This window comes from Cyanistes caeruleus, chromosome 1 (genome assembly GCF_971803275.1).
Source record: "Cyanistes caeruleus chromosome 1, bCyaCae1.hap1.1, whole genome shotgun sequence".
Classification (NCBI taxonomy): Eukaryota; Metazoa; Chordata; class Aves; order Passeriformes; family Paridae; genus Cyanistes; species Cyanistes caeruleus.
This window is the reverse complement of record NC_141701.1, coordinates 145775025-145802390: the sequence shown is the minus strand read 5'-3', so window position 1 is coordinate 145802390 and position 27366 is coordinate 145775025. Positions and strand designations below refer to the sequence as shown.

Genomic DNA, 27366 nt, shown 5'->3' with positions numbered 1-27366 from the left:
AGTAAAATGGGTTATACAGGGCTGAATCTGTCCTTCGAATATATTTTTAAGATAGTTCAGTCAGATTTATTTGAGAGTCACTTGATTGCTTCATTTCAAACAACTTGTGTCAGATGTCTGTGATATCTCTGAGCATTTCCAGCTACCTCCCCTGTAGGCCAAACACTTTTCCATTTCCAGAAGTAAGATGTCAAGAGGTCTGTCAGTAGGAGGGCAGCAGCATCTATAGACATTTATGCTGCAAATATTCTGTGTGGGAAAATCTAATTCAGTGCAGTTCTTTTTCTCTTATTGTTGTAGAATTATATGTTCCTTTCCTTTGCTTGGCTGTAGTGTTTCTACAGAGTCCCAGAGTCCTTCATAGACTGCACTTTTGCCTATCTCCATAACAATGACAGTTTTCAAAGTAAAGCCTGTGGATGAGAAACTCAGAAGAATATCAGACAGTTTGTTCCCTGTTATAGGACCTCTACAGTGTATGAACATTATCTTCAGACTATGGGAGTTGTAGATTCTGGTATCTGAAGAGAATTTAGTAGCTCAATACAAATGATTGAGAACACTGTGCTGAGTTTGAGCAGCCTTACTGGGTATTTTCCTTTCTTAATACAATTCACCCCTGAGCCACAGGGGCAGTGCTACTCATGTGGCAGAACTGCCCAGCTGTAAGCACCCAAGTTCATAAAGGTTCTCTGTGACTCACAAACAAGCAGAGAAAGGGTTCACTTCATGTAGGTAACCCCCTGGTGCCCTTCAATGGCTCCTTGCACTGTGCAGGTTCAGAGCAGGTTTAACATGTGCTGGAATTTTCAGTAATGAAACACAAATTGTTTTAGAGGCCCCACCTGGAGGAGCAAAACTGCCCATTAATTACTGTGTGGCCTTTGTCTAGTGAGAAGTCTGGAATTCGTTCTCAGCCTTGTTCCAAACCCTATCTCCCAGGCTGAGCTCTTGGCTGTTGCTGCAGACCCAGGAGGGGTCTCCTCTCTCCTGTCCTTTCTGAACACAGGAAACATGGGAGAGTTGGAAAGAAAACTCAGGAAAAGTGAACATGACTGGGTATGCTGGTGGTGGTAAGAGTGCTAGAATGAAGGGCTCTGCTCCTCAGCAGATGGTGAGTGTAAAAATCACCCACAAAGGTGTACCACAGGCAATGCTGGGCAATTCCTGTTAGCTTCTTCCCCTCAGTGTCCCTAGTGCTGATTTTTCAAGCTCACAGTGGGCTCTAAATGTTGCCAGGGTAGGAATGGCTTGTGAGCAGCTGTGTCCTTTGCTGTGTCTGGCCCTGAGCACTTGTGAGAACTTGACCCATGGCACAGACTGGTTTAATGCAGCCACTTTTTCAAATCAAGTGATGACACACATATGTGGGAAGATGTTTAATGTAGCAGGACTGCTCTGAGACAGCAAATTTCTTACCAATTATTCCAGTACTGGGAGAAGAGAAGGGTACTCTCCCTTTTTGAGGAGTGCAGGAGGGGAACAGCAGAAGTGCTTTCTGGCCCAGGTGCTGGGGGGAAGCAGTGATGGTGGTGCTCTGTCAGGGTGGTTAGAGGCAGGGGGTGCAGGTGACAGCTTTGCACAAGAGCAGAGGAGTGGATTGGGTGCACAGGACATCGGGGATGTTGATGGGGTGCAAATGGCCAATCTCCAGGTATCTCATCCCAGCAGCAGAGGGAGGGCACACTGCATGTGAGCAGTAAGTCAGCCAAACCCACAGCTCTGGCCTGTGACTGGGATCTACAAAGCTGTCTTCTCTTCCTGTATGGCATTTAAATTTTCAGGAATGTTTAAATCCCTGGGTTGTATTGGGCAGATTTTCCAGAAGGTTTTGGTTATGCAATAAAAGCCATCTGATATTGTTTCTACACTGCTGTTAAGATGAAATGTTCTTGTTATATCCTATAATCTTACTTGAGCTTTCTGTTCTTGATGGTTTTTCTAAGCCCTGGGCTAAAAGGCATTGTGTTAGAAATTATTCACCCAACAAAATGTCCAAACTGTGAGGCACTAAAATTCTATATTTTTTTTTTCTACTTCGCAAGACAGCAAAGATCAAGCAGTAGAGCTCACACTGCTTCGAAGTGCTAATATGTGTTGAAGACTCAGGATTTTTTTGGTTATTTGAGCTGGAATTTCACATGCCACCAAACACACTGATCTAAATCAGTGCCTCCCCAGGGCTGTGTCTGCCCAAGGGATGAGGGTCCCTCGTGCCAAAGCTGTGTGTGCAGGGCTCTGTGCAGTGCTCTTGTGGAAGAGCTGAGGGTACCCAAGCACTTTGTTGCGCTGATGCAGTGCAAGCTTTCAGCTGCTGATCATTCACATTAGGCAGAACTAATTTATCTACTGATTACTCACCCTCCTATAAACTTTCAGTTGCTGATAGAGGTTTTTCAGGGCTCCTTTAGATACCTCTGCATGGTATTACAATATACATCAGAGGAATCACCACCATGTCAGGCACTCAAAAAATTATCAACAGTGTTGGACTTGTCATTGCTAGTTAATATCTTCATTTTTTCTTGTATTCATTAATTTCCTTGAGCGTTTTGTGCATCTTTAATTAAATGATTGCATGTCACTATGGTTGTGTTTGGTTTTTTTGCACAGGACCCCTCTTCCTGTGCTCACAGTCCTTTAATGAAAAGCTCTTCAACGTTTGATTTTCTGCCCACTGTTTAATGTATGGCCTCAGGCGTTAGTCTGCACTCTCTTCAGACACTGTTTAATTTTCTCTCGTGCTCTTTTCTAGCATTTACTGCCACAATTTTTGAATGCTTCTCAAAACCTAATGAATTTGTTTTCATGGGACAGCTGCTGAACATGAGGAGGGGTTTATTCCCCTGAGCAAAGGAACAATTCTTAATGTATCCTAAATACTGAGATGTAAAGACTATTTTTCTGAGAGTCTAAAACACAGATCTGTGACCTCAGTGGCAGTGCTGACCCTCAGCATTTCTCAAACAGTATCAGAAGTCCCAGAGGTGAACATTTATGAAGTGTCACTGTAGTGCTCACTTAGCAAAATTCAGCTTAAATGTTTTGCCCAGCATCACAGAATCTGGCTGTATGACAAACAGGGAAATCTGCTGTGTCTTCAGCAGATCTTGGTTAGTCATGAAATTGTCCTTCCTCCATCTTTCCAGCTCAGTACTTCATTTACTGCATGCTGCTGCTTTCCAGTCATGCATGTCACCACAGCCCCACTGATTCCCTCCGGTGGGCTTTGCATTAGAAATCCCTGAGTGCCTGAACACCAAGTTAAGGTTGCACTGGACTGTATCAATTCCACAGAGACCCTCAAAAATGTGCTGTGCTTAAAGCAAGAATTCTAGGGAGAAGTAATATCTTTTATTAGGGTAACTGGTCTTGTAGGTGGACACACTTTTAAGTGCATGAGCCCTTCAGATTCCTCTCGTGTGAGCTAAATTTCTCCTAAAAACTACACCTCTTTTATGCCCCCAGCTGTTTCTACAGAAAAGAATCAGCTTTGTGTTTTTCTACAGAAACAGCCCCCTCTTACAAAAGCAAACAGGAAAACAAGAGGTGGCATTACATGTCAGCAAATGGAGTCCCCAGCGGTTCATTAGCGGATTAAATGCAGGAGAGTGACCACAGACCTTCGAGTTAATGGAGTAACTGAAAATAATTTTGTTCTCATCCTCTCTAAGGATCAGCTGTTGTGGGGAAAGAGGTCCTTTTTCTGTCTAGTGTCATAGCTGTCAGAATGTAGGAAATAGGTGATGAATTGGGAATGCTGAATTATTTTCTGATAAAAAAGGGCAAATTTCAGTAATTTCTACCAGACTAACTAGGAAATTAGATTAGCAGCTCTGACACCTTTCCACTAACTGTTCCCCTTTTGTTTGCATCTGAGTATCTTCTGTAAAATGCATTAACAATACATTCTTTTGGTAGGACTTACTTTTCTGTTGGTATTCATATAGTTTCTGGCACAGAGGGGATATGGTTTGTTCTGGGGTAGTCCGGTAAACTTAGCTGAGCTGTTTTCCAAATAAACTGATTTCCTTCTAAATTCTCTAATTTCAGTTTACATTAAACTGACAAGGTTATCCTGACTTTAGGGACAGTATTTGCATTAACAATTTAATTTAGACTAAATTAAAATAGAATAAGGGGATTGTAGCAATCTGTCCAGATGGGTGAAATCATCTTTCAGAAAGTTTCCTAATCACAAATACACAGAATTTTGTAAGTCTGCCTTATAGAAGTCCTACCCCCTTGTATAGATAATTAAAGACTCCTAGGAGCAAAGTTTTAAACCCAGGTGTTGCACTTTCCAAGAGTGTTTTAGAACCCCATAGCTGAGAATTCTCCGACCTACATAATCATTTTAGCTGATCCATGCAAAGTGGATCAGTTCACATGGAAAAGAATGACAGTAAATCCTCCAAGCACGTTTCCAAAATCTTCAGCCTGGGATATACAAGGATAAAATTCCAGGAAGTCAACAGTGGAACAAAAAAACTAAGTGAAAAGAAAAACTTTCTATAAAAATATAAAGTACAACTATATTTCCATGTTCCTTTTTGTTTTCATGCACATCATTCTGGAATTTTACATTATTCTAGTTGTTACCTCACCCAGTTTTCCTCTACTGAAGCTATTCATAAGATGTTTATCTTTTTGTATCTTCAGTATTTTTATTCCTGAGAAAGAATAATTGAGATCTTGTCTCCCATTCATCTTCTGCTCTGTGTGATACTTTATCTGCACTGAGTTTAGGCAGAACTTCACAGCTGATGCAACATACTTGGAAGATTTTCTTACTTTTAATAAGACAGAGCATCCTTAGGGTTTTTGAAGAGCTCCCAGAGGAGTCAATAGGAAGAAATGTTCATCATTGCTTAATGGAAAACAGAAGTCCTCCTGCAAAGAGAGAAATACAGCACCACAGGATGTTTTATTTCATTGCTTTATATTACAGAAGATCTGCTTCAAAATTCTGAGTCTGGAGTAACTTCAGGTACCTGGAAGATAGAAATTTTCCTTGTCTTGAGTAGCTTAAAGGATTGAATTGAGGAACAAAATTAAAAGAAACAGGTTTATGAATGGATGCAGAAGAAATTATTCATACGCGTGCTCTGAGGACCCAAATGTATTTTGGGAAGACGATTTGCATAGAGTTGGCTACAAAAAGGAAAACAAGCTTAAAGTGTGGTCTGTTTGGAAATAAGGTTAGCAAGGGTGAGATTCCTGAGACTGGTAAGAATTCTTTCTGTAAAGAAAGCTAAATTTCAGTCTGTGGCCTGTAAATATTTAGTAGTTTGCATTCAGGAACAATGAATTATGGATTTAATATGAAACAGAGCAGTATTTGGTGCTGTGTCCTATGCTAAAATGAGCAGTTCTGAACTACTTGGAGACATGGTGTAGATCTGTTCACTGTTTTCCATGATTATGTTCAGTTCATCCCATCCCCTGGTCACAAGAATCTGCTGGGTTGGAACGTTGATTTCAAGTTTGGATAATAAACCAGTAAAGAGCTTGTAGTTCTGAAAGCACCAGGCAATATTCAATACTCCCCAGTCACCCAGAGCTCCTGTGCTGGGAAGGACTGGAGTTTGCTGCATTGCTGGAAAAGCACTGGCATATTTATTGTAAGCAAGGGCAGCTTGCACACCTGGTGTTGGCAATGAGCTTGCATCTACCTGGTAAAGCAGAAATCACAGTGTTTAGGCACATGAACTGTTAAGTGGCAGCTCTCAGGCTGTAAAGGCTAAACTAAATCCAAATCCCCTCACATTTCCATGGGCTAACAGTGTGCACAAAGAAAGCTATTGCACATCAGCAGCCAAGTGCTAGTTTTATTGCTTGCTGCAGCTCTGTTTGCACCTGAGCCCCAAGGAACAATCCATCCTTTAGAGATCCTGAACCCCAAGGAACAATCCATCCTTTAGCCTGTTTGTGCCTCTCCCAGTGCACTCTTGATCTATGACAACACAGTGACAGACTGGTCAGTGTGGGTGAAAGCAATCTGCTGTGCTGTCTCAAATCTCAGATTAAACTTGTGATTTCCACTTGAATTTTTAGTGCATAAAGCTTCAGTATCCCTGTCCCTATCCTAGTTATCTTGTTCTGTACCTCCTGACTAATGATGACTTGTTGCTTTAACATTCCACTAACAATAATGTATATTTCTCTTTTCCCCTAAGAGTGGTACAGTCTCTCATCTCCTCTGCAAATGGACAGCCCATATGTCTTCTACACCTTCCCAGAATAAATGCCCGGGTATCTATGCCTTGATTACATCTGCAAGTCTCTTCCTTCACCCAGAATTTATAAGGATACATTCCTGTCATGGCATTTCACCATGTCAGCCTAAACTGGACTGTAATAAATTAAGAAATGGTGCACTTACTAGATGCAGCATCGGGTGATGATGGGAAGGGGATGGTGCCTTCCCGAAAGTGCCTCCAGGGAGGAAGACAACTGGGCAGGCTGCAATCACACACACACAGCCACACTCACATGCATGCCACAGATAGCAGAGAAACAGCAGAGAGCCAGGAAGGGTCTTTGTATGGAGTTCCACTGGAGTTCATTGCATCCACACACTGAAGAGGTCCAGGAACAAAGAAAGAGGCAGTTGGAGGGGCCAGGGATTTATATGGGTTTGAGAGGGTGGATCCAAGGGTCAGGGTCCAATAGGAACAGGGTAAAGTGGTATGTGGGTGGGGTCAGGGAAGGGAGAGCCAGTGGGATAAGAGGGGTGGAGATTGCAGCAAACTGGGGCCAATGGGGAAACTGGGAAGGGAGAACTTTCTAGGGAAAGGACAGAGAAGGTAAAAAGGGGAGGGACGGCCCACAGGCCACCTGGGTACATCTAACTGGGGTACAGGGGTGTGGTGGTACAAAGAACTATGGGGAAAGATTTCTTCCTTCTTCTCTTGTATGGGGAAAGCTTATTTTTATGCTTCAACTTCATATGTTAGAGGCCTTCTTCCACACCATCACTGCCCTTGGCTCTGGAGCCTCCACAGCTAGAGAAAATAAGCTTAATTGCAATCATCCAATTGCTTCTGGTTGTTCTGGTATCTCATAGGTCAGGTGTGATTCACGGGGCACTTCCATCCCATCCATCCATCCATCCATCCACTCCATTCTTCTCTTTTAGCTTTAGTGAATAGGAGCAGCAAGGTGTTTGCTCAGGAAATGTTGCACTTCCTTTACCTATGGAATAAGGGGAGCTGGTCCTGCCAGGGCTGTGTGGCAGATGCTGGAAGCCAGAGCTGTGCTTCATCCCATCCAGGCATGGTCCAGCAATGCAGGGAGTGTTGGTGCTGAGTGTGGCTGGAAGGCATCTTCAGAACTGCAAAGTGCTGCCTGAGGTTGGATGGTTGTGAAGCAGTGGGACTTACACCTACCTTCCACAGGTCATGAGCTTCCAGGAGTTTTGCTAGCTCCTTTTGAGCTGAGGAACATTTTGGGTGTAATTGTGATCTGACTGTGCCCCAGTGACAGAGATTGCATCAAGGTGTTTAAGTCGCTCAGCCATGAATGACTTTGCTTTCAACTATGTGCCTCGTTTTTCAACAGGATTTTTCTGAATTTGTCTTGCTTCAGAGTTGAAGCATTGATCTCTTCTGGGAGAACCTTTCTATCATTCAATATATTTGGTAGGGGAAGAAACTAGTGCTTTGTAAATGTGGGCCTGTGCTAATGTCACTTTTATTTTTAACTCTTTTTTTCTGCATATGACATTTAATGCCATCAAAAATACCTTTACTTTTGCTGCTGCAAATGTTTAGAAAGGAGTTACTGCAACTGTGGAGGTAGAGCTGCAACTCTTGTAGGTGTAGCCATGTCTGATAAAAGGTTATTTTGACTGGGTGCCATTAGGAAATTAGTCCTGGCAGCACAAATCTCACTGTGGGCTCCTCATGGCTGCCAGAGACAGGAAGTTTGTGTTTGCATGGCCAACCTTGCTGAACTTGCTGCTGGCACTTCACTGCTCGGGGGACCTGGACCTGCTGAAGCAGAGCAAGTGTGGGCTGTGGTCTCCTGTCACTGGGTATGATGATATACTGTGTTTCTTAATTTATTTCTCCCTGATCCCTATCTCTTGTCATGAAATTAGAATTAATTCTTAGCACATAGGGGTTAGAAAATTTCCTGTTTATTGTCTATATGGGACTGATTAGAATGGAAATTCTGTGGAATGATACTGCTGAATTTTGAGTGAGCAAGCTACCTTCTAGTAGTGTTTTTGGCTGTTATACTTTTAACAGAGAATGAAGATTTAGGATGTACCACTTTTTAATTAAAAAACATATTAAAAGTAATAATGATTAGCTTGGATATTGTAGTCTGGTCTGGGGAAGAGCTGAATTTTGCTGGGCTTTGGCATTTAAGTATCTCTGTGGAGCTGGCCTGGAGTCTTCCACCTTGGCCATATAAATGATGGATTTGTGGCTTCTGTATGTAACCTCAAATGGAATTCAGGGATGAAAGAAGGAAAATGGAGGAGAAAAATAAGTAAGGAGAGGAACAGCCAGTTGTCTTACATAAAATGTACTATAAGTGTGTGATCAAACACAACCGCCTTGTGAGAAGGAGAGAAGAAGCAGAAATAAGAAATACAAAAGGACCAAGAGACTATTCTGGGAATATGTGCAGGAAAACATACATACAGTCACTACTGATGCAGAGAGAGGGATTAATTTCTCTTTCCTGTTAAGGGGGTAAGAGGGTAGATGGTAAACTAACCTTGGGTTAGTTACCTTTTAGATAACTCAGGGTATTTTGAAATTAAAATTGAAGCTGCTGCAGATCTGATTTTCAGAGATCTGATGATTCACCAGGTACATTTTCAAGTCCTCAGCACTGCAGCTAAGGCTGATTTTCCTGATGTGCTTAGGTCTGATTTTTAAACAGGCGCTTCACAGGATGGCCCTAATGTTACTCTACTGGGAAGAACATTTTCCAGCTGAAGTTCTTAACACAGTTGAAGTGATGAGGAGAGAGATGAGACCAAGAAGGTTATCTCCCATCCTTCCAAAATGGGCTATTCTGCATAATACATTCTTGTGTTTGTCCAGTTTGACTTTAAATTATTCAAACTGTGGGCATCCCTGAAGTAACCTGTTTCATAACGAGAATCTCAATGAGCCCTTCAGTTCACAGAACAAACCCCTCTGCATGCCTCTGGAGAGCTGCATGTGCTGATTTGGGACGGGATATGGGCCGTGGAATATAAATTGTTCATGGCCAGCCCCAGGGCTTGAGAATGACCCTGTGATCTGAGCTGGGGATCTCAGCTTAAAGCAAACCAGCTGACCATGTGTGCATTAATCTCTCTGTAGGAATTTTAAAGTGCCATCCCGCGAGGGCCATGAGGGGTGTGGGCTTCAGTGGAGCCTGGGTTATGGCTGCTCTATTGGGACACCATTAATTTGATGATACATGGTCTGGATTTGGCATTGCTCTGCCATGCCTCTTGACTGCCACTTTCCAGGTCAATGCAGAGTAGTGAACTTCTTACTTTTCAGAAGCAAAGTCAGTGGAAATCCCCAAGGAAGCATTGGAGTCCACATTGATCGGTTGGTGGTAGCCAGTCAGCAGGGCTTGTTTTTCAGTTTCAGCTGTTTTGCCACCTGGAACAGTCCTGGACAGTTTTCTTTCCCTCCTGGGAGGGAACATTGTACTTTTCTGCTCCCTTGATGCTCCTGGGATGGTGCACAGGATATAGAGGCACTCAAAGGGTTCCCATCATGATCCCTTTTCTGTCACAGGACAGGAGTGCTGCCTGTGTCTCGTGTCTCAGGATATGCATGTGCTGTTCTATTGCACGTATCACAGAGGGACAGGAGCTCCCAGAGCAATACCCATCCTAACTCCCCTGTTCCTGCTGCCTCCCAGGCTCTTCCTGCCACAGGACAGGACTTTTTGAGTTGATCAGTGCACTGTCTTGGAGAAAGAGAGGAGAAAAACATTGAAATGAAAGGTGTGTACCATTAATATTGCAAATTCACAGCATCTGTAAACTCAAGCCTACACAATTTAAAATTTGATTAACTTAATCAGGAGATTAGACAATTCTAAGTCCCTTAAGTCCTTTTATGATTTGCTTCTATAATTTCAGGTGTTGAGCTTCTAAAAGAAAGCTGAAGTCACCAAGTAAAATTCAAACGCTGCAACATAGCAGAATGCATACTGGATCACTCCAAAGGTCAAAATAGTTTCTCTTTTCATCTCCTTGACAATTGTCAGTAGCAATTGCCTGGAGAAAGAATATTAGACAAGTATAAACAGACTGTGTATTTCCCCCAGCATGTCCTCCTTGCAGCCTGTGGCTGAGGATGTTTCTGTGCCCAAGGCCATGTCACTGAGTTTTTTTCATACAAACACATATAAACTTCTGGAATACTGGGGCACTGAGCTTCAAAGATTAACTCTCTGTTCTTGGAAAGGGAAAGGAAAGAAAGAAAGGTCTTTTGTAAGAAGAGGATAAATTGAAAGACATGTTGCTGTTCCTGTGCACCTGAGCCCTGAGGTGCCCTTTACTCCTTGCTCTACCCCTGCAGTGAAGCCATCAGTTCTGTGTTTCCACATAAAACCTGGACAGCTCCTATCCCATTTTATTTCTAAGAATCAGTAAGGTAAATTTTTATATTTTTTGGGATGCAGTGGAATTGTTCCCCTTACATCCTAACTCAGTATATCAAGGAATAGGGCTCCCCTCTGCAGTCTAAATTACTGCCTAGAAAAAAGAGAAACTGGGACTGACCTTGTGTCTAGTCAGAGCAATTCCTGTATGCAATGAAATAAGTTTGCCAAATTACTTTAAGTGAGAAATGTATTATTATTTTCCAGTGAGGTGAGAAACCCTTTTGGTTTCCCTAAGTGAGGATCTAACGAAGGTCTGGATGTTCTGGAGGTCTCTGGAGTAGCAGTATGTTTGGAGTACATGGTATGGGGAGCAGAGATGGGGAGGGCAGATGAGATTCCTGTGCAGTTAATGTGCTGCTTCCCAAGAAAATGTGTGGGAGCCAAGCCTTGCTGAGCTTTTTCCCTTGTGCTGTGAGTTTGTGCTGGAGTGTGGATGGGAGACACCAGTCTGTCCTAAGCAGTGTGACTCAGACTTCATCTTCATTTTCAGTGTCCAGGTGACAATTACATAAAACTCACGAGTTTCAAACTGCTGTAGAAGTTCTCCAAATTTCCAGGAAAAGAGGTGAAGATAAAAGGAAGGGAAGACAGACTGAGAAGGAGAGTAAAGGGACAATGCACACAAAAAGGAGGAAAGAAGAGATGCGTGTCATTGCTTTTCATCTTAGTGGCTTTGTCACCAGGCTGGCACGCTCATGCATTGTAATGCACTTTTCAAGTTACAGGGTGGTTTGAAGCCATGTCTGGTATCAGAGATGGAAGAGAAAGTATCAAGCTGTCTGCCTTCTGCCCTGAAATTCAGTCCTTGCCTTGGCTTTAAGCCACTAAAGCACAATTAAAATAGCATGAACAGGACGTGTCACTGAAATGAAGATCACAGTGTTCCCTCGAACCCTCTGGTGGTGCCCTGCGGAGGCCCCGCGACAGAAGGTGAGCCCAGGGTATGGCTTGCATCCCTTGGGCACTGAGGTACAGGAAAAAGGCTTTACAAGCACAGCCAGGAATTTATGGCAGGAGCAGATGAGGAGACAAAAACAAGAATATAAAGCAAGTGACAGAACTGGAGACAAGACAATTACAAGTAAATTGTCTCTTCTCTCCCTCTTTTTCCAGCAATTTAGTACTAAGAACAGGCTCAGCATTGTCAGCAGTAAAGAAATGTTCTCTGTCTCCAAGCCATTCACTATGCCTTCAGTAAATCAGCAATTTGACAATCATCACAACAGCAGAAACCTTCCTTTGTATTGGCACTGCTGTGTGGACTATATGAGCTGATGGAGCCACACTGTGGGACTGCAAATCCAGGGTCTAAACTAAACCCTTCCACTGTGCAGTTCCAGTCCTCGTTGTTGGGAAACTGATACCACTCAGAAAAGATTTTGAAAGACATTTTTTTTTTTTAAACAATCCTCGAAACTTCATCAGCCTCAAGGCACCTGAGAGGGCACAGCCCATCTCCCTAGCTGGTATGATGGCTTATCCTCCCTCTATTTATGGAGTCTTTCTGTACAAAACCGTGTTGAACTCAATTGCCCTGGCTCAGCAGAAAACCCATGTTCTCACTCAGTACCTGTTTAAGCATGAATATAAACCCATGCACATGTAAGACCTTTGCTGAGTCACGGGAAGTGACAGCAAACTCCTGTGCCATGAATTGCAGTGAAAGCCAGAAAAAAAAATTTAAGGGCACCATAAACTTGAAAATCCCACTCCGCCTGAAAATTGTATCTGTTCTAATTAGCAGTAGTGCTGTGACTGAGAGAAAGTAGCAAGGCATAAAATGTCTCTCCCCTTAGCCTGATAATTGTTCTCTTGATTGTGCTTTGAGCTCTGTTGTTCTTACTGCTTTATTTGTTTTTTTCATGCCTGCTTTGCCTTTGCCTCGTGCATTAGCAAGAATCGTAGGATCCAAGAATCATTAAGGTGGGAAAAGACCTCTGAGATCATTGAATCCAGCTATTAATCCTGTTCACCACAAAACCGTGTCTCCAGGTTCCAGATCCACACGTTTTTATAAACCTTCCAGACATGGTGATCCCACCACTTCTCTGGGCAGCCTGTTCCAATGCTTGAACACCATTTCATTTCCTGGTATCCAATCTAAACCTCCCCTGCTGCAGCTTCAGGACATTGGGTGGCTTTGCTCTTGCCTGGGGCACTCTCCTTGCCTCAGGCTGTGCAGAAGGACACGTCCTTGGGTCAGCAGCAGGAGGACTCACACTGCTCTTGCTGGGTTTGGTCTCTGCAGGTGTCTTGCTTTCCTAGTGAATGCTCTGTGGGCAGGATAGGAGGAGTGAGCTGGGGAGCCAGCAGGCGTCTTCCACTGCTGATTAACAGCACCTTTCTCTCCCTTGCCTCTCCACTGGAAGAGGATTAGAAGTATTTTTCAGTTTTTGGGTCTCTGATAAAAATGATGGGGAATGGAAATTATTTAACTGCCCACTCCAGTGCTGGCAGCCAAGGGTGAGTGCTGGGCCAGGGTAAAACTTGTCTTTCATCCCTTTGCTGGGGCTCTTTCTGGCTTCCCCACAGTGTGTCATCATGTGGCCCCACAGAGACTGGTGTTCCTGGCAGAGGATGGAGAGGGCAGGAAGTTTTCTGACTCTGCTACCTGTTTAATACCTTCTCAAGCCATGTTTGCAAGAGCTGTAGTGTTTAACACCACGGAGTGAATGGGTCCTGCTGCAGTGAGAGCAATAGAAATGCTCTGAGTTAACCAATTTTCCCAGCTGTTTCCAGTATTTCAGCTATCCTCCAGTCCCAGCTAAGTGCCCTGTGGGTCATTTGGAGCCTGTTTCCAAAGCTTCTCTGCAACTTGGCACCCAACTCTTCCTCCACTGTGCAGCTCCCAGCCTGAGACTGGCAAAAAATGCAGTATTTTGTGGTGTGTAGCCATTGGACAGGGAAGAAGTTGTGATTTATGGGCCTCTCCCTTACCTTTCTACGTGCCTGTCCAGGTGTGTCTCAGCATGACAAGCTTTGTGCCAGGCCTAACAATCTGCAGGGAAAGAAAAAATCCACTGAAAATTTTGGTAACTCCTCAGTTTTGAAAGAGAAACACAATGTGTGCACCTGGCAGCTCTCAGCAGAGTTGCCAGTGAATATATAAAGTCTGGAAAGTGAATATATAAAGTCTGGAAAATGCTCTAAAAATCCAGTGACCTGCTGATCTCTGCCCCTCAACTGCTATTTTGGTTTTGATGACTGCTTGGATTTTGGTTTATAGCACCTGTAAAGGTGTCTAAACTGCAACCACACAAGTTTTTGCACAATGGGAGGGGGTATGCACTGTTTATACTGCTCAGAAAGAAGCACAGTTGTGTGCTGAGCTGATACCTGTTTAGGAAAATAGTTTAGCAAACAACTTTAAATAAAATTGCTGAATAGGAATTCTGAAAAAAGGTTTTTATCAAAGATACGTACATATCTGGATTTCATGTGTTTCTTATTATCTGTGGAAGGCTTAGATTTCTGATTGTACAAATATGATAGGTTTGTCCATCCAAAGATGTCCATTATTTATGGACAATAAATTTGTAGCGCCGTGTGATCAGGTTGGCTGTTTCCAGAGATGAGAGGTGAATACAATATGAAATGTTTATGTATATAATGTACAGGAGAGGTGGAATGAACATTTCTCTGAAACAGAAGGAAGAAACAAATCTATTTCAGTAATATCTGAAGAGGGAATAAATAAAATCCAAATCAGGCCACTGAATGGATGTTTGCTTGCATTTTTTGTGGCAATGTACATGCAAAGAGGCAACCCCCCAAATATTTATATATGCATGGCACTAATGGCATTTAGTCAGCAGAGGGCAGGGTTTGCTGAGCAGAAATTCTTTCTGCTTCGAGAAATAAGGCTCAGCAAAGAGCTCCTGTGTCCCACTTGGTGCTTTAATGCCCTTCCTGCACTCTGGTGCTTACCCTCCAGCCTAATTCATCTGTTCTCTGGTTCAGCTTTCTTATTGAAATCTCCTTGAATAAAATTTATAACTCTCTGTGTGTCCACCTACAATGTACCATTAACTCTTTGGTTCAGTTAAGCTCTTTAGGATATATTTATAAGCTTTTTAGGTTCAGGGACTGTATAACTTTGAAAATCATTGTGGGTCATATTCTGTCTTTTGGGAAATGTTAAAAAAGTGACAGAGTCACAGGGAAATTTTTTTTCTGAGCTGAGGTCAGGAAAAAGCCAGAAACTTTTGCAGGAAGGAGTTTCAATTACAGTGAACAAAAATAAATTCTGGAGTTTCTTGTCCTAGGAAGGTAATAAGCAGACAAAAAGGCTGGAGAGAATATTAAGTATGTTGGCAGTCTTTTACCTGAATTGTGGTCAAGGCATTTGAGGCTTTAAACCTTTCAGACTGCGTGTGGCAAATTATTGATCTATTTATGTTATCTGATATTGACATGGAATCCCTGTAGCCTGTTAGAAGGGAAGTTTCTTGAACTATATAAAAGCCCCAATGTATTAATTATTTTGTTAAAAAATAGAATAAATGGCATAGTCCAAGGACTGATAGGCAGTGAATGATGAGAGAGTTGATTCCTCTTAGAAATTCCATGAGGAAAAGGTGATTATATGTAGGAAGACTTAAATCTAGACCTGTTAGCTTTAAAAATTTCCCTTCAGCTGCTTTCATCTGTGGCAGAACTTTAATCAGCTTTACCTGTGATTGCCCATATGAAACGCATGCAAGGTTGTTTGGAGGAAAATGTAGAGAAGAAAAGAAGAGTCACAGCAGCAACCACAAACCTGTTTGTAATCTCTGAAATACTTGAAACAGTTCAATTTTCTGTTAGCCTAATTCTTCCTTCATTAAATTCTGGAGTTCCTGTTGCTTGTTTAGTGTGTATTATTGGAGAAGTTTTGTCTTTTGGGGGAGCAGTTAAATTCTGTAGTAATCTGAGGAACCTGCCTAATGCAAGAGGAGTGAAAGAATTAGCTGCTGCAGCTCCTTTAGGTTTCTTTCTTGTTCTGATATGAGCTGCTCCATTGAAATGCCACTGATCTACCTCAAATAAATCATAAGAAGCGTAGGAATGGTCAGATTCTTGGAGCAGAATGAATGTTTCAGAGTAGTTACATCCTCGGGGGGGATTGAGTATTTGGTCTAAGAGAAAAGTCTCTTAAATGCTACCAGAGGTTGTAAAATTAGGACCTTGAACCAACAATATTCTCTTAACCCAATGTAGAATATTGAACCCAATATAAAAGGATTTAGGTAGGAAAGAGTTAATTGATTAATACATATTAATACTTACTTAATTGGCTTCTTTGAAAGACAGGTAAATAAATAGGAGGGACAGTCTGATGCCTAAGCAGAGTAGAAGGTTGTAACATGTGGTGACAGCGTGGACATCTCCCAGCCTCTGACTGTCCTTGTGTGGATTGTGGCCTCAGTGCTTGAGACAATCCCTGAGGAATTTAGCCTGTCAAGCATGGAGGGCTCCAACTTCCAAGCAGGAAATTTCCTATCGGAATTTGGCTCCTATTTACTATATAGGCATCACCTATTTCACAGGTGCTGAATTGAGGAAAGGAGAGAGCAAGAATGTTGTCTGTGCTGGCCAGGGAAGGCTGTGGCACCATAAGGAATTAACTCCAATTCCAGGCTAACCAGTGGCCCATCCTCCCTTCCTGCACCTTTTGCCATTTATTTCAGATAAAGGAGTTTTGTTTTTTTCTTCCTTGTCTGACTCTTACACAGGCCCACTCTTGGCTTTTCTGTTCATACCTACAATCTTTCACAGAAATATAAGCAGATAAAATACAAGCTAAAAAAATATTTTTTTTTAAACCCAAACTTTTCTGGAAAGTTGATTTCAGAAGTAAGTTGTGGATTTGTTGGACATGTTCAGATTAATGTGCACTGCAGTGCAGTGAATATTAAAGGAACTGTCAAGAAGGAAAGTCTGTGTATGGGATAAATTAGGACTCTCTAGGGATTAAAAAGATGTAGGATTTTTATTAAGTAGCTAGGCTACTATTGAAAAATAATGAGTAGTTTCCATAGCAACCTCACTTTCACATGGAGCAGACATACTGTAGCAACATAAAAAAGAACAGTATCAAAGAAGGAATAAAACTGAGCTGCACTATTTGGATTTTAAAAAATATCCCTCTGTCCTGAACTCTCTGTTTACAATGCAAAGATCAGTAAATCAGAGGATGTTTTTTTTTTCCCAGAGATTATAATTGTTATAACTTTCATCCAAATACTTGGCAAAAGGAAGTGAGGTGATAAATATTGCTGAAAAGACAATGGAAAATATTATGGTTCTTTCCAGTCTGTGCTGTAGATTGAACAAAGGCAAGAGCATTTCAAGTTATCAGCATCTTGTCATGGCCCCATACCCCTGGGTGAGCTCAGCTGGATTGGGAGGCTGGTGCTGGTATTTCCTGCACACAGGAAAAGCGTGTGACAGTTTGTGTTACACTCAACATTTGACCTGTGCAGAATATTTGTGAGAAAAGCCCAGCAAAAGTCAAACTCTCCTGGCTTTAAGTTCTCAAAATTCAGGTTCAAGTTCTGCTGAAGGTTGACTAAGGGTTCAGATTTCTTCAAGCAAGGCTGGGTTTCTTAATAGTTTCATGGAGAAATCAAGTAGAAATGACACAATCTCAAAAGAGAAAGGCAAATCAACAGCTGACAACTCTGACAGAGGTTTGCTGTGGTATTTTCATGTCAGTGTGAGTCCAGAATTGCCAACAAAGAGCTGAAGGCAACAAACTTCTGGGAACTGAATCTCAGGAAAGTTTCAAACACACTAACTTTGACAAGAGGGTCTCTCACTTTGTTCTGCTCAGGAATAGTCCTCTAAGTGACCTGACTACTCAGTCTAGAAAGAAAAATTACTGTTTTGTTGGTTTTTTTTTTCTAGCCTATCTTTTTGAGAAAAGGTACAAGGAGATTTTTAAATACCCATAGAGAAGGGATTATAAATATAAAAATATTGACTCATGAAGCAAGTAAAGAAAAAGTCATTAGTAGTAATCATTATAATAAATTAGAAGATTGAGTTTCTAGAGTAAGAAGAGACAAAGATGATGAAATCCCAAAGATACCAACATTTTCAACATGTGTACACAGGTTAGGTTATTATCTGGCCAATGACTTTATATCAGTGTAATGGTACATGAAGAACCACCAAGCAGTAAATGTGCTCAGTCCTGCATGAGCTGGTTCTTGGTCCACTCTCCCAAAAACTGTGTAATTCACCCATAAGAACACAAGAGGCAATGGCAGACCGAGTTTTCTGTTACGCTGACATTTATGTCAACACTGAAGAAAATGTGACAGATGCATGATGGGTTGGATCTGTTGAAAGAGCACAAACCCCATCAAGTCAGCCACATATGACACCAAAAAATATGGGTTGTATTTGAAGAATGAGGCAAGTAATGTCTGTGAAAAAAAAAGACTTGGTGTCATTGGGTGGTATCAAGTGAAGAACAAGCTCTGTGTACATTAGTGCATTCAAAAGTGCTCACATGTATTTGACACTTCAGTAAGAAGGAAATTACAGTAGATTTTGACTGATCTTGATGGGATTGTTAATTAAAAATTACGTGTGAAAAGTGCCCATGTTTCAAGAAGTGTTGAGCACAGTGAAGAGGATCAAGAGATTTTCTGATGTTACATAAGAGAAGGAAAAAATATGTCTCACTAAGTTGAGTGCGTTTGAAATATTTGTTTGTTGAAGTGGAAGTTCAGGGCTCTATTGTGTCATCTCTCTGATCTGCTTGAAAGAGAGGTAAATAGAACAGAGTAAAGAAAACTGAAGGTAGGGAAAGATTTCCAAAGGAGGCAGGTAGGTGTAGTCTGCTAGTTGAAAAAATTGCCAAGAATTTTATACTGAGCTCCAGTTTGGGATTTTTTTAGTCGGGACTAATGGATTGTCTAACTCAAACAGAACTCAAATTCAGAGAAGACTTGCAAACCATCAGGATTTCTGGATAAATGACTTTAAACATCCTTTACAGTTGATGAATGTATTAACCTTCCTGATTTGTGATGCTTTGCCATGTGAACCTGTTAGTGCTCTACAGGATTTGCCTCAGGGCAGCTGATTCAGGGTTGTTGGTATGAACCTGCCTTGCTCCACCATCAGCTCTGTGAAGCAGCTTCTTTCCCTTTTGCTCCAGGTATCATTCAATCAGCCCAGGCTTGATTAACTCAGCTTACCTTACATCTACCTCTGAGTGCCAGGTCATAAAAGTGAAATTGTGCATAGTTATTGCAGGGAAACTGATATCTAATAATTTCCTGTGCTAAGTCCTTTAGAAATGCCAGCAGGTAATATGCTACAAACTGTATTCTTTTTTTCCTGTCCCCAGCTTGCAGAAATAGAAAGGAACTATTAATCACAAGCAGGTGATAAAGGCCATAAAGATAATGAAATTTTGCTTTTGCAGCAAAAGTTCTTATGCATAGTAAAATGTGAAGTTTGTCCTTTAAAATGTAGAGAGCAGATTAGATTTTGAAGCATCAAGTGTGGTTCCAAAAAGCTTGTCTCCTTAAAATTAAGACTTTGCTTATGTGATTTACTGAAGTGGGCTATTTATTAACACAGAAAAGTGCTATTTTCAAGTCAGAATGTTGCAAATAGTTGTTTTTCTTGATATTTTCCATCTTTTATCTTTCTTGTACATACATTTCTTTTCATATGGCTTTAGTTGCATTAATACTAAAGCAAAATTTGACTATGGTGAAAAGGTTTTGATTTTAACTCTACAAAGGCCAATTAATTGGTAAGACCAAGAGTCACCTTAACTTTTCATTAATTCTCTCCAACATTTCTGCTTGGTCTACTTAGAGCTGTGGCAGCTTTCTTGATAAAATACTTCTTAATGCCAAATGCTAATTATTCATAGGAATATGGCTTTCTGTAGCCCCAGGTTGTTGCAGAAAATGACAGCTTTTGATATTACTAAATAAAATAATGTTTCCCCTGTGGCATTTTATTGCCTACCATATTTAATGAAATGTAGATTTTTAAGGTCATTTCATTAGTAATGAACCCAATAGTGTTTGCTTTTGTTGTCTGATTGTACTGTAATAGTTTTTCAAAAAAAGTTTCTGAATAATCTAATTTTTATACAGAGTTTCTTGGAGTTTCTTGAACTTTTAAGGTCTGATTTTTTTACTTGAATCAGGAAAAAAAATAGATGATTGCTAGGAAGAAAGCTGTGATATGAAAAGCTGAGAGATTCCAACTCATTTTGTTTCTGTAAAGATCTGAAGCACATTTCCCCTTCATCAGTTATATTACTCTCCATCCTACATCACTTACTTTTCAATTAATAACTTTTTCCCAAATCCCTGCCCTTTGGGGAACAGATTTTCATTACGTCAGGAATCCTCTGCTGCTTTTTACAACTGTCCAGAATATTTTAAATACTTTCCTTGTGAATTATGAAAACCTCTAGCTACCTGATGTTCATCAGAGAGTTGGTTTTTTTTTCTGTGCCTGCACAGAATCCTGACCCTTAGGAATCAGCAGGGAATTTTGCCAGGGATGCCATGGAGATGTATCCCAGCCACATGGGTACAGCCTGCAGTGTTTTTGCAGGGGAAAAGGCAGTGCCTGAGCTGTTGTCCTCATAGGAATTTCTTCCCTTTTGGGGTCCCTCTGTGTTTGTTGACCCATGTGAAGCCGTAACTGTGGCCCTTGATCAGCCTTTGCAAAACCTGTTTCCCTTTAGGCTGCCCTTGCAGGATGTCTCTTTCCCCACCTGCCATGGCTCCAGAGGGACATTTGCACTCTCAGTGTCTCTCTAAACCTCACTGTAGCACTGGGATGGTTAAATAACTGCCCCTTTTTAGGTAGCACTACTGATAAAAAGCTCCTTCTGGTCTTGTTTCAGCTTCATGCCAAGGCACGCTGCTGGCTGCTGGTGGTGTGTCTTCTTCAAAGGATGGCTGCCATCCTTGTTCGCTTCTCTGCAGAGAGCAAAGAGCCTTTGAAAGTACCTTCTGCCTCATTGGAGTAACGAGTGCTTAAAAAAAACCTCACCAACCCCAGAGCCAGCTCACTTGTTCAGAATTTTGCTGGATTCTGTGTAATTAATTAAGATTTTTTTTTTTAAACGTTGGTTGCTCTGCCAGCCTGTGTATCTAGGTTGTGCCAGTTTCCAGGATTCCCCTCCACCCCTATCCCCGCCCCTCGCCCCGGTTCCTCGCACAGACGTGAGCAGCTGCAGCCATGGAAGACTTCTTTGTAGAGGAGGCAGCTCCAGTGAAACAGGTAGGCGGGCTGGGGTGGGCACTCAGTGCCCTGAGTGTGCTGTGGTGGCTGGCAGCATTTAAACCCAACAGACCCAAGCTCCAGCCAGCTCACAAGCCCCTGCTACCTACGAGGCAGCAAGGATGATAGGATATTGCAGAGACACATCAGGTGTGGTCCAGAGCAGCCTGTAATTCTGGATGAAGATGTGCTGGTGTCCATTGGGAGAAGGTTAAAAAGTTCCTTGTGCAACTAGAAATCTCTGTGTTTTGCTCATGGGGTGGGTGTTGTTGTTAGCAGACCTCTGTGTCCCAGGGAGGAGAGGATTCAGTAGGAATGATGCTGAGAAGTTCTGAAGTCTTGAGGGAGCAGGGAAGGAGAGGAGAAGTCTGGAGGTTTCCTGTGCAGGCCTGGGTGTGATGAGTGTTTCACTGGTCTGTCCTCAGATAGAATATTGGCACCATTACTGCTTCTCTGACTTTTCCATTTCAGGGGGTGTTGGAGCAGATAACAGGACAATGTTGCAGCACAGGTTACATCAGGACTGGATTTGTCCTGTCTGCCTTATATTGACATAAAATGTTTTCTTCCCATGTGATTCCTTTAATTTTGTCGTCATTTCTATTAATTTGGTTGGATGGTTGTTTTTTTCTGAGTTGGTTACTCTTTAACTTATTCACACCTCTGGTTGCTTCAGCCCTGCCCTAGACAGATGTATCTCTGTGCAAGCAGTACCCTTGGGCAAAATTATTTACAGCAATCCCTGCGTGGGGCAGAAATGTGACACTGGTTATTGCCATGGAGTTTGACCAAAAGGATGCAGGGCAGCAGGTGACTTGTTAATGTTGCAGGTTCTTTAGACCAAACCTGATTTGGGGAGTGCTTTCCTCATTAGGAAAAGTGACAGCTGCACAAGTTGCCTGTTACACTTCTCTCATTCCACCAGACTGATGCTGCAGTGTTTGAAGAGTTGTGCATTAAGAGGGATTTTCTGTGATGGAACTGTACAAACTGAGATATTCAGGGTGGAAAATAGTTAAAGCTAATTATTTGAACAGGCTTTTTAACCCATGGGCATATTTTGAAATGAGCTGTTCTGTTTGGTCACACTGGGGATGTGGGCTGGGTTTTGCTGCTCTTTGAGTAACTCCTGAAAACATCTGCAGCATTAACAACATCAGATCCTGCCACACTTTTCCAGTGACCCTAACCCAGATACCAGCTGAGAACACCCAGTACATAGAGAATGCTGGCAGGTAAAGCTGTGAATACAGGAGAAATCTACAACCAGCGGGAGCCATGCATCTGATGCTGCTGGTGGCTGCCACAGTGGTGCAAAATCTGCTTGCTGAAGCAGGACTTCATTTGTTTGGGTGATGGTTCACCCAAAATATATTTTTCAGGGGACTCATGAGCAGACTCAGGATGCACCAACTTTGGGACTCATTATCCTGAGCTCTACTTCATGGATGGGCAGGTGTTCATCTATTTGGCTTCCAGTCCTTCACTGTTACAGTGGGATAATAGCATTCCTTACCTCCTGGGAATGTGGTGAGGATAAATGCTGCATCAGTCTGCCAGATGCCATGGGGCTGCAGCTTCATAAGAGGACCCTAAATGTTCACTTTATGCCTGAAATGGTGTCTTGGACCTGTGGGGAAATCCGTGTCTCTGATTAGACAAGTTGAAGAAGAATTTGAGCCTGTTCATTGAATCTAAAGAAATGCTCAGGACATTCATCTTACGATAATATTTGGAAATAGAAGATTAATATTTGCAAAGTCATGTCATGTTTCACAACTTTTTGTAGAAGTGAAACCTCATTGTTTCCAGACCAATTTGGCAAATAGATGTACAGTGAACGTCACAGTTTTTTTAGCTGACAGTACCTGTGAGAAGAGTGAGGAGTTCTATTCCTGTGTTAAATAATGAAGCAGGCACATCAGCAACAGGCTACCACTTCTTTAAGAAGATTTGAGTAATTTAGATATAATGTTATAGTTCAGCCTGTGTGGCAATTTGCTTGTGCTGGATAACTTGGTTTTCCTCTGCACTGATGCAGGTAGAGCAGGACTCCATTTTAATGCTAGTGTCTATCTGGAATTTATAACTTTGCCCTGTTTAAATTCCAGTTTTCCTTGGGAGTGGTGTGCCAGCATGTAGAGGCCACTGTAGGACCCTACAAAGGGCCATCTTCAGCTGTTTCTTTTACAAGTACCCCAGAAACAGGAACTTGGAAAAAGTGACTTTGAGTTGTTAAAATCCTGAAATGAGGATTTGGGGGTTTTTTGTGTGTGTGTGTGTTTTTCTTTTAATGATTATATATTTCTGAAGATTTCCACATGCTTGCAATCATTTTTCAAAGGCTGATATTTTAATATGAGTAGGAGAGTTTGTGCACTATACCTGCATATTTGTTCTGTAAGCATTTTGGGAAATGGAAGGAGTACAATTAAAGTTTCCAAAATCAGTAATTGCAAGCACTCTCAGAGAGGACAGGCATAGAATTTCAGATAATCATGATAAATGTGAATGACAATGTGAAATCAATAAGATAAAAGTCAGGAAAAACAAATGCTGAGTATTGTAGTTAGGAAGGAAAGTCATTTGACACCAGGACAAAATGGGGAATAACTGGCTAAGCAGCTCCCTGGTTAGGGGCAAGGGGGGTTGTGGCTTTTACAGATAGCTGCTGACAAGTTAAATATAGATCCAAAATGTGTGCAACTGCAGAAATTGTGGTGCTCGTTCCAGGGTATATTGATGATTGTATTTAAGTTTTGGGAAGTAATTATTCAGTTCTATTTGCACCGGAGGAGTCTGAAATTGAATGCTGGGCCTAATGCTTGGAGGAAAATGAGGAAAGCTGGAAGGAGTCCAGGTGAACTCAGAAGGGTTGAGGAACATGACAGAAAAAAACTGAGAAGCTATATTAGTTTATTTGAAAGAGAAAAGTGAAGAGAAAAATATTTATCTTAGCTATGAAAAGGCTTCTTTTGTACTAAAGTTTTCTACTGAGAAATTTTAATTTGCAACAATAATATGTTGGTTAGATTTTAGAAGAAACTTTATAATTATACATAGCTTTTAGAAAGAATGTGGAGTACTTTTTGTGAAGAGAACAATTCAGAATACAGAAGATAAACATCTGTCAGTGGTAGCTGGAAACTGCTGTAAGGGACTGGAACCTCCCCTGGGCTATCTTCAGCAGAGTCTTTCTGTAGATTTCATTGCTATGCAAAGTACAGGCTATGTGTTATGCTCAAAAAGGAAATTTTCTACATCCTTCAGGGTATTTTTTTGGGGTGGCATAGAAGAGAGATGCAGAAACAAGAGCTCTGTAGGTGCTATCAGTAATGTCCCAAGGAGTCAGGGAAAGGGTGTGGATGTCAGGACTTGTTGGACCAAGCCCAGAGGAGGCCATAAAAATGCTCAGAGGGCTGGAGCACCTGTGCTATGAAAATAGGCTGAGGGAGATGGGGTGGTTCAGCTTGGAGAGGAGAAGGCTCTGAGCAGAATTTAAAGCACCTTCCAGTGCCTAAAGGGGCTAAAAGAGAGCTGGAGAGGGACTTTTTGCAAGAGCATGGAGTGACTGGGCAAGGAGTAAAGGATTTAAAATGGAAGATAGTATATTTAGATTAGATATTAGGAAGAAATTCTTTACTATGAGGGTGGTGAGGCCCTGGCACAGGTTTCCCAGAGAAGCTGTGGCTGCCCCATCCCTGGAGGTGTTCAGGGCTGTGTTGGATGGGGCCTGGAGCAACCTGGTCCTGCGCATGGCAGGAGGGGTTGGATTAGATGGTCTTTGAGGTCCCTTCCAACCCAAACCATTCTGTTTCTATGATGTATAAATGAGAGTGCTGCTGGTAGCTTGATATTCTTGGATTTCTAAGCCTGGTGGTATTTAGCAAGGTTATAATGCAAAACATGAACAACTTTTAGAGCTTTCTGCTGAGTAGTTGTTGGAGCTTAAGGGTGATTTAACAGAGCAAACTGACATTTTAAGAAGCACACTGCCATGTCCCTTTTGATCCCTTTGATGGAGTTCTGGATTATCTGTTGGTGTGACAATCCAGAACACAAGTATAAAGCATGCCAAGGGCTAAAGCCATTATACTACAGCTAGGTAACATTTTTTTCCCTGAAGGAATAAAACAACCCAACCACCAACATATTCCCTTGATGATCATGACTCTACATCAGCCTGCTTGAGTTTCCACAATGAAGTAAGAGGAAATAAGAGAATGCTGTATTCTAGTATTGCTAGAGTTGGATCAACGAGCAATTAAAATAAATTTATCCAATTAACTTGGCCCTTTCTTCTATTCTCAAGCTGCTTTCAGATCAGCCTTGTCTCCTGTGTATTTGTCTTTGCTGTTGAGTACAAAACACATTTCTGTATCTAGATCCTCTGCAAATTATGATTGCAGTGGTTTTTGTGTTCAGTGGCTGATTAATAAATTCTTAAAAGAATACTCTGAAAACAACACAGTCCTTTATGGTTTGGTTGTTTTGATATTAGCCAAATATCTTGGAATTCACAGAGTTTTCAAATTTCCTGAACATGCTCTTAGTTAATTTCAAGTACATCTTTGTAGCCTCCAGCAATTTCACAAGCCAGACCTCTCTGTCCTTTTAGCATTCCTAAATTAATTTTTCTTTTATGAATTTGTCCATTAGCTTTCGAATCCATGTCCCTTTTTAGGGCATTATATGCAATGTTGCATTACTATCATATTGGAAGTTAGAAAAAACAAGCATTCCCTGCTCACCCTTTGCATTCCACAGCTCCTTGTTCAGACCCTTGTCCTGTATGTTTTTTCTGGTCTGTTCCCTGTTTCTTACCTAATGACTTGCAGCATTTGATTTGCATCCTTGACTGATCCTGGTCACCAGCTGACATTTTCATAGATCTGTTTGTTTTAACCCAAGCTCTCCCCTCTGAGTGCTAATTCCTCAAACCCCATCATTCTCTATGCAAACTTTAGGGTCATTTCTTCTTTGTGCATCACTTTACCTCTGTTTACACTGGGCTCTTGTGGGACATTCCATCATTCCCCCATCCATGAGGGTTTAGTCTCAAGACACTTGAGAGCCACTTGAGCAAATCCCAGTGTTGTTCTTTTCCTACCCCCCATGCTGTCTGTGACATCTTGGCTGTTCTCTCTCTGTTTGTTGTTTGAGCTGGTTACTGCCATTAATTTTAGCTCCACTGAAGCTGTTGGATGCATTCACTGGGATGGATGGGTGTCCTTCACATGCTGTGTTAAATTCTCTTTTCAGGTGGTCTCTAACCTGTTGGTTTGATTTAGTAATTGATACTGTTCATTTTCTACTTGCCAGCATGACCAGACATGCAGTCCTTTAGTTCAGGAAGATAATAATTTTGCTACAAGTTAAATAATAAATCATAAAATAAACTGGCATTTTGGGGTCCTTTTTATGATTCCTGCAGTTTTGCTGCTAGACCTTGGGAAATTATGCCATCTGAAAAATTTACTCACTCCATGGAGATATTTTGTCAATGATTTAAAAATTGGATATGTGAGATTTATGTCTCTGAAAAACTAATGATCTCTTTTCTCAGTGCTTTGTCAAACCCTGCTGGGCTTATGCTGCCCATAAGCCAGTCTAAGCCTTGGTGTCTATAAGGGAATGTGTTTTGGTGATTAACAAGGTGTTGTTTTCATCATATATTTATTACACTGAACCTTGTCAGAATAATTCTGATCCAGCACATTCATTAGATCATGTCTCTTCATGCCACTGTGCTAGTTTCCTGTGCCTGGTTGCAACAAAATTTTTTTTAAAAAAAGCAACCCAAGGAGCAATGTATATATTTGCATAAATTGCTGGAAAGGGTGTTCAAGAAAATATTGCTGTGTTTTTAAGTTCTGAGAGTGTCTTGAATTGCAGCCTTAAGCCAGATGATAAATTCCCTCAGTCAGGTATGGCTGAATATGTTCTTACCTTGATAAGTCAAAATAAAGATGTGTGAGTGGCTGTTTGGAGAATTCATAAGGTGGAAGAAATACGAAAGTTAGTGGCTTTAGGAAATGCAGTGAAGGTGGGAAAGTGCATGTGCTTTCAAAGCCTGGGACTGCTGTCACTTGTTTAGGTTGCATTTGTGATGTGATGAGAATGCAGATTCATTCCATGGTAAGAAGAAATCAAAAAACTCCCTTTCTTGTAACAGTGAGCCAGTAACTTCAGGGAGTATCTGAATATGGAAATTTCATCAACACTGTCACTCACTTCATCTTGTAATTAATAAATAATGTATCCCTACAGAACCATAGAATCGGTGAAGATGGAAAAGATCTCTCTGATCACCTAGTCCAACCCAGCATTGCCAAATCCACCACTAAACCACGTGGAGAGCCACATCTATAGGCCTCCAGGAATGCTGACCAGCACTCCCCTCGAGCCTGTTCCAATGCTTGACAACCCTTCTGGTGAAGAAATTTTCCTAATATCCAACCTGAACCTTCCCTGGCA

General features: G+C 41.6%; 1 protein-coding gene and 4 long non-coding RNA genes across 7 annotated transcripts in view; 3 read left to right on the top strand and 2 right to left on the bottom strand.

Annotated features, from left to right (window-relative positions):
* The window catches only part of DPP6 (dipeptidyl peptidase like 6), a 539779-nt gene that overhangs the window by 155583 nt on the left and 356830 nt on the right, over positions 1-27366 (top strand). The gene's annotated exons all lie outside the window — the stretch shown is intronic.
* On the bottom strand, positions 1128-6608 carry LOC147656004 (uncharacterized). Its single transcript, XR_015279774.1, has 3 exons — positions 6386-6608; positions 4995-5675; positions 1128-4893 (listed from the first exon to the last, which is right to left on the bottom strand). It is a non-coding gene; the product is annotated as an uncharacterized LOC147656004 (long non-coding RNA).
* On the top strand, positions 6756-14353 carry LOC111925490 (uncharacterized). Its single transcript, XR_002862265.2, has 4 exons — positions 6756-8038; positions 9886-9970; positions 10109-10625; positions 11126-14353. It is a non-coding gene; the product is annotated as an uncharacterized LOC111925490 (long non-coding RNA).
* Positions 11124-18507, bottom strand: LOC147656003 (uncharacterized). Its single transcript, XR_015279773.1, has 2 exons — positions 13573-18507; positions 11124-12997 (listed from the first exon to the last, which is right to left on the bottom strand). It is a non-coding gene; the product is annotated as an uncharacterized LOC147656003 (long non-coding RNA).
* Positions 20801-21470, top strand: LOC147656002 (uncharacterized). The gene is made up of 2 exons (XR_015279781.1): positions 20801-20889; positions 21361-21470. It is a non-coding gene; the product is annotated as an uncharacterized LOC147656002 (long non-coding RNA).